This window comes from Lycium barbarum, chromosome 2, assembly GCF_019175385.1.
Source record: "Lycium barbarum isolate Lr01 chromosome 2, ASM1917538v2, whole genome shotgun sequence".
Taxonomy (NCBI): Eukaryota; Viridiplantae; Streptophyta; class Magnoliopsida; order Solanales; family Solanaceae; genus Lycium; species Lycium barbarum.
In genome coordinates, this window is record NC_083338.1 from 64,458,893 (window position 1) to 64,467,053 (window position 8,161).

Below are 8,161 nucleotides of genomic sequence, written 5' to 3' on the forward strand. Positions count from 1 at the left end.
AACCTTCGTGGTCGGGCATGCTATATAAATGCTATGTATATGATATGGTTATGTAAATGAAATAGATACGAATACGAATAAGACTACATATATGAATACGATTATGGACGCAGGCTAAGTGAATACGGATATGGATGTATGTACACGAATACGCATTAGAAATGGAAAGTCCCCATGAGAAGCAAGTAAGTGCTCATGACGATGATCCTACTATCTCCCATCTTATGCTATTTCTCATGTTGCTTATTATGCTCCCATATTGATATTGATCATGCTTTACATACTTAGTAAATTCTTCGTACTGACGTCCTTTTGTTTGTGGACGCTGCGTCATGCCTGCAGTTGCCCAGGGAGACAGACTTGACCCATAGCTACATTTCTCAGGGACTACATAGCGGAGCTCCATTTCATTCGGAGCTATAGCTTTTGGTATTGATTCTTTTGTGTACATAATTATGGGCATAGCGGGGTCCTGTCCCGCCTATAAGACATGACATACTCTCCTTAAAGGCTTGTAGACATGTGTATATAATTAGATATGTTTGGCCTTGTCGGCCTATATTTTGGATATCATCTTATTAGCCCCGTCGGATTATGTACATTGATATGGGCATAGATGCCAATGACTAGATAAAGGTATTATTGTTCAATGAGACTAGTATGATTGATAAATAGAAGTGTATGATTTAATAGGTGGCTCACCTAGATGTGAATGTAAAGGTACGCTAAGAAGTGCCAGGGTAGACTGGCACCGGGTGCCAGTCGCGGCCCTCCGGTTGGGTCATGACAAAAGTTGTATCAGATCAGTTCTGTCCTAGGGTGTGTCTACAAACCGTGTCCAGTAAAGTGTTGGTTATGGGTGTGTTGCGCGCCACACTTATAAACAAGAGGCTGCGGGCATTTTAGGAATGATTGACCTTCTTTCTTCATAACATCGTGCGATAGAGCTATGATATAAGAACTTCCTTCTCCTTAACTGTGTATTATGTATTTCAGAGATCCCTGTAAAGAGAAAGGCTACAGTAGCCCAAAAGGGCAAGACAGTGGCGGAAAAGCGGGCTGAAAGAGCATTGCCACCAGTAGTAGAGGAAAGTGAGTCCCACAATGCGGCTCAATCTCAGTCCTCCTGGACAGTGCCTATTTCTGAGGAGCGTGAGGAAGCCTCAGCTCCAGCTCCAGCCCCTCCCCCGGATGCTTCGGGCCAAGATGTAAAAGAGACCATTCATTTGCTTACTCAATTGGTTGCTACTCAGACTCAGCGGCAAAGTACAGAGCAAGGTGATAGGGCTGTTAGTGCAAGGGCCCGTGACTTCATTAGCTTGAACCCTCCGCAATTGTTTGGATCAATGCCGGATGAGGACCCTCAGAATTTTATAGATGGAATGTTGAGGACGCTAAGTTTGATACATGCTTCGGACATCGAATCGGTGGAGTTAGAATCATATAGATTGAGGGATGTCTCGATCCATTGGTACACGGTTTGGATAGCTACCCGGGGAGCCAATACACCTCCCCCGGTATGGCAAGAATTTGTTGATGCTTTCCTCCGACACTATATGCCTCCAGAAGTTCGGCGAGCTAGAGCCGATAAGATCTTGAATTTGAAGCAAGGTGGCATGAGTGCTTTAGAGTATATTCTCCGCTTCAATTCTTTGGCTAGGTATGTTTTGGCCATGGTAGCGGATATGGGTGACCGAGTGCACCGATTTGTAAAAAGCCGAGGGCTATATTTGATGGATAGGTGCTTGACTGCATCCCTTCAGGACAATATGGATATTTCACGCATTCAGGCCCATGCTCAAAATTTAGAAGAAAGTCTACAATAGCAAAGAAGTGAACGTGAGCATGATAGGGGACATAGCAAGAGGGCCAGATCTTCGGGTCCGATGAGTGAGTTTAGAGGCGGGCATAGACAGCAGTTTTCTAGGCATTCAGGCAATTCTATGACTAGTGCGCCTCCGCGGTTTTCAGGCCAGAGATTCGATAGATCCACTCATTCCAGGCTGAGTCAGAGCTTTTCGGGATCTCAATTCAGAGGGGATTCTGGTCAGGCGAGGCCACACGTGCCACGATGTTCCCAGTGTGGGAAGTTACATTGGGGTCCATGCCGATTGGGTTCAGAGGTTTGCTATTCATGTGGTCGACTAGGCCATATTATGCGTGATTGCCCCTCAGTTCATGGTAGAGGTAGGACCCAGCCTTCAGGGTTGTTAGCCGGATCTTCAGCATCTGTACGCCTATGGGGCAAGGTTCACATGCGCCAGTTAGCCATGGTAGAGGCAGAGGGAGAGTCCCCAGTTCTAGCGGTCCTCAGCACCGTATTTATGCTTTGGCTGGACGCCAAGATCTTGAGTCTTCTCCTGATATGGTCACAGGTATATTATCGGTATTTTCTCATGATGTATATGCTTTGATTGATCTGGGCTCCACATTGTCATATGTTACTCCGTATATTGCGGGTTGATTTAGAGTCGAACCGGAGTCGATCAAACCTTTTGAGGTGTCTACACCCGTTGGTGAATCGGTATTAGCTAGCCGAGTATATAGAAACTGCATAATCGTGATTTGTGACCGTCGTACTATGATTGACTTGCATGAGTTAGAAATGGTAGATTTTGATGTTATTATGGGCATGGATTGGTTGGCTTCTTGCTATGCCAATGGTGATTGTAGAATGAAAGTGGTTCGTTTCCAATTTCTGGGAGAACCAGTTTTAGAATGGAAAGGGAATACTGCATCACCTACAGGTTTATTTCCTATCTAGAGGCAAGGAAAATGATCACGAAAGGATGCATTTATCATCTAGTTCGGGTTCAAGATATAGAAGCTGAATCGCCAACTCTTCAGTCAGTTCCCGTGGTGAACGAATTTTCGAATGTGTTCCCGGAAGAGCTTCCAGGCCTCCCTCTAGAGCGGGAGATTGATTTTGCTATTGATGTGTTGCCAGACACTAAGCCTATATCTATTCCTCCTTATAGAATGGCTCCCGCAGAATTAAAAGAGTTGAAGGAGCAATTGAAAGACTTTCTTGAGAAAGGCTTTATTAGGCCTAGTTCATCCCCGTGGGGAGCACCCGTATTGTTTGTCCGAAAGAAAGATGTCTCTTTGAGAATGTGCATTGACTACCGGTAATTGAATAAGGTGTCGATTAAGACCAAATATCCTCTTTCGAGGATTGATGACTTATTCGATCAATTACAAGGTGCCAAATGATTTTCAAAGATAGATTTGAGGTCCGGGTATCATCAAGTGAGAGTTAGGGAGAAAGATATCCCTAAGACAGTCTTCAGAACAAGATATGGCCATTTTGAGTTCCGGGTAATGTCATTTGGGCTAACTAATGCACCGACAGTATTTACGGATTTGATGAACAATGTGTTCAGGCCCTTCTTAGATCTATTTGTGATTGTATTCATCGACGATATCTTGGTGTATTCTAGATCCGAGGCAGAACATGCGGATCATTTGCGTACTATCCTTAGATTTCTTCAAACTCGAGAGTTGTTTGCAAAATTTTCTAAGTGTGAGTTTTGGTTAAACTCAGTAACATTTCTGGGGCAGGTTGCTGCAGCCGATGGTATTCGGGTAGATAGCCAAAAGATTGAGGCCATGAAGACTTGGCCAAGGCCCACAACTCCTACGGAGGTTCGTAGTTTTCTGGGCTTAGCATGTTATTATAGGAGATTTGTTGAAGGTTTTTCTTCTATTTTTGCACCACTCACAAAGTTGACCCAGAAATCAGCAAAGTTTCAATGGACAGATGCTTGTGAACGTAGCTTCCAAGAGTTAAAAGATAGATTGACTTCTGCCCCAGTCCTGACACTTCCAGAGGGATTGGAAGGATATGTTGTTTATTGCGATGCTTCAGGCATTGGGCTAGGTTGTGTGTTGATGCAACGTGGTAAGGTGATTGTGTATGCTTCAAGGCAATTGCGAAAACATGAGCGGAATTATCCAACCCATGATCTAGAATTGGCTGCAGTGGTTCATGCATTAAAGATATGGAGACATTATTTATATGGTGTCTATGTGGATATTTATACAGATCATAAGAGCCTTCAGTATATCTTCAAGAAGAAAGAGTTGAATTTGCGACAACGACGATGGTTGGAATTGCTATAAGATTATGATGTTGATATCCTATATCACCCCGGAAAAGCAAATGTTGTGGCCGATGCTCTTAGCCGTAGATCTATGGGAAGTTTGTATGATGTACGACCAGAGAAGAAAGAAATGGCTCATGAGTCCAGCAGTTAGCTAGCCTAGGAGTTCGAGTAGTGGACTCAGGTAGCAGGGGAACTACCATTCAGAATTCAGCAGTCTCGTCGCTAGTATCGAAAGTGAAAGAGCGACAATACGAAGATTCCATGCTAATGCATTACAGAGATACACTCCCTCAGAAGGAGGAGTCATCATTTGAGCTTGCAGGAGACGGAGTTCTCCGATGCCGAGGTAGATTATGTGTTCCTAATGTGGCAGGTTTACGCCACCAAATATTGAGAGAAGCCCATTGCTCCCGTTATTCTGTCCACCCCGGGGCAACAAAAATGTACCATGATCTTAAGCCTATATATTGGTGGAATGGGATGAAGAAAGATATAGCGGAATTTGTAGCTAAATGTCCCAACTGTCAACAAGTGAAAATCGAGCACCAAAAGTCGGGCGGATTGCTACAAGCTATAGAAATTCCAACTTGGAAGTGGGAAGTAATTAACATGGACTTCATTACAGGCTTACCCCGTTCTCGACGTAAGTATGATTCTATATGGGTGATTGTGGATAGACTCACGAAGTCAGCTCAATTCTTGCCAGTCAGAACGACATATGTGGTTGAAGATTATGCAAAGCTTTATGTTAAAGGGATAGTGTGACTCCATGGTGTCCAAGAATCTATTATCTCTGATAGAGGGACTCAGTTTACAGCTAATTTTTAGAAGTCCTTCCAAGAGGGTTTAGGGACCCACGTGAGCCTTAGCACAGCATTTCATCCGCAAACTGATGGACAAGCTGAACGTACCATTCAGACCCTTGAGGATATGTTACGGGCGTGTATGATAGATTTTGGAGGTGATTGGGATGATCACTTGCCACTCATTAAATTTGCTTATAACAATAGTTATCATTCTAGCATTCAAATGGCCCCGTATGAGGCTTTAAATGGGCGGAAGTGTAGATCCCCAATTGGGTGGTTCAAGGTAGGAGAGACTAAGTTGATAGGGCCAGACTTGGTCCAGCAAGCCATAGAGTAAGTCAAGCTCATACAAGATCGGTTATTAGCAGCTTAAAGTCGTCAAAAGTCCTATGCGGATAATCGTCGAAGGGACTTAGATTTCCAAGTAAAAGATTGGGTATTCTTAAAAGTGTCACCAATGAAGGGTGTAATGAGATTTGGCAAAAAGGGAAAACTTAATCCCCGGTATATTGGGCCTTATGAGATTGTGCGCAAAGTACGCAAAGTGGCCTATGAGTTAGATCTACCTCCTGATTTAGAGTCAGTTCACCCCATTTTCCATGTTTCGATGCTTCGTAAATGTGTTGGAGATCCTACTAGGATCGTGCCAGTAAGTGATGTACAAGTGACAGAAAAGTTAACTTATGAAGAGGTACCCATTGCCATATTAGATAGGCATGTACGGAGGCTTAGAAACAAAGAGGTGGCCTTAGTTAAGGTTTTATGGAGAAGTAATAAACGAGAAGAAATGACATGGGAAGCGGTAGAAAGTATGCGATCCAAGTACCCGCGTTTATTTCAGCCCCTAGAAGAGATCCAAGATGAGACGTCAAGATCATAAGGTATGTATGCTTTCCTTTTATGCTTTTGGGTCGTGTGTGGCCAAATTCTATTGCTATTATGTTATGGCCCTGTGAGGCATTGTTATTATGGGTTTTTGTGACAGGATGGTAGTACCATATTATAGGGAAAACTCTGGCGAAATTTTTATAAAATCCTCGAGAACCTAACATTCGAGGACGAATGTTTTAAGGGGGGAAGAATGTTACACCTCGAAAATTTTTCCATTGATGCACAGTGAATAGACTACCTAAGAGCACGAGTATATCGTATTTCAATAAGTATGAAATGACATTTGGTGAACCTAATTCAGATTTCAAAGATATTCGAGATAGGGGGAGAAAGTTTTCCAAGAGAAGGCAAGACATGCGATAGGTATCGAAAGGGAATTGCGAGTAACGAGTTAACGAGGATTCAACAATGCCTTGGAGAATAGTTATAACATCCCTTAGATTGTTAATAAGGTTGTAAACAGGTGCTAAGAAGGTTCCATAAGGATTGGAGATCAAACGAGTCGACGAGAACGAACTTCGGAACACTGGGGATTATAAGGCCAAACATACTGGCCGTATAAAACATACGGACCGTATGTTGGACCGTATAATCAGCGAAAATTGTCACCATTCTCTGGACCAAATCTACGTCTAGACATAGAGTCAGTATAATTTATACGGACCGTATATTGGTCCGTAGAACTGGTCGGGAACAGATTTGGTGTATTAAATGAGGGATCCAAGTTTCGTTTCATTTCATTTCCCTATCACAACCCTTCTCTCTAAAACATATCTCTACATTTATTCCATAATAATTCAAGAGATATTAGTGATCAACAACATAAACTAAGTGAATCAAGTGTAAGAAACCCATTAAAGATCATCCAAGTCAAGAAATCTCATTAGAGATGAACTAGGTTTTTGGCTCAAGTCAAGTATTTTCACCCAAAGCTTGTTCCTACAACATATAAGGTAAGATTTATGGTATTTCCATGTTATTTAAGGTATTTTAAAGTTGAAACACTTGGATTGTAGAAGGATATAGAAAAATGGGTCATGAATGTAGAATAGTGCCATTTTGAGTAATAGCTTGAATTGAGTCATCATTCTTGATGTGTTGTGATATGAATATGTTATAAATGATGTTAAGAACATGAGACAGACATTGTATACAAATGAATGTAAATGTGTGTTATGACCATGGATATGGATAATTGGAAGTAAATTGAGAAATATGGATAATGTGGATGAATAAGGACTATTGTTGTGATATTGTGAATGTATTATTGACGTTTTGGAGTTGATTTATGATATGGAGGAATGTCGTATAAATAAAGGAGATGCTGTCCGATTTTCTCTAGCTTTAGTCATGCATGCTAGCTATCGGTTTTCTAATGATAGCATAACTTCAATGAAGGTGAGCGTTGAAGGAGAACGTGCAAGTGGTAAAATAGTTGAACGGAAAGGTATGTAAGGCTAACCCTTCTTTCATAAGGCATGGTTCTTTGGCCAATAATCTAAATCTTTTATAAGTCAATGATGCCCTTCAGATGATTCTATCTTCAGAGCTATGAAGCTCACGATTCTCGATATGTTACGATTGTACTAAGTTCCTCACATGACGAGTAAGCCCATAAAGATAGATGTAATGAATGACGATAATAGTGATAATGATATTGATGACGACTATAACGGTAATGACAATGATGATAACGATGATAATAGTAATGATGCTAAAGATGCTTATGAGCTATTATGTATATGTGTCTATGTATGATTATTATGGAACCCCGTGCTTATAAGGCCGGGTAGGATATGTATATATAATTATGTAACATGCGCGCACCTCTGCAGTTGGGTACGGATAACTCTGAAGCCTTGGTAGGGCCAGGTATGTGTAACCTTGAGCCTTGGTTGGCCAAGTATGTATGATAACCGAGCCTAGCCATGGTCGGGTACAGAAACACCTAACTTTCGTGGTCGGGCATGCTATGTATATGATATAGATACGAATATGATAAGAATACGAATAAGACTACGTATATGAATATGATTATGGACGCAAGATAAGTGAATACGGATATGGATGTATGTACACGAATATGCATTAGAAATGGAATGTCCCCATGAGAAACAAGTAAGTGCTTATGACGATGATCCTACTATCTCCCATCTTATGCTATTTCTCATGTTGCTTATTGTGCTCCTATATTGATATTGATCATGCTTTACATACTCAGTACATTCTTCGTACTGACGTCCTTTTGTTTGTGGACGTTGCGTCATGCCCGCAGGTGCCCAGGGAGACAGACTTGATCCATAGCTACATTTTTCAGGGACTACATAGCGGAGCTCCATTTCATTCAGAGCTATAGCT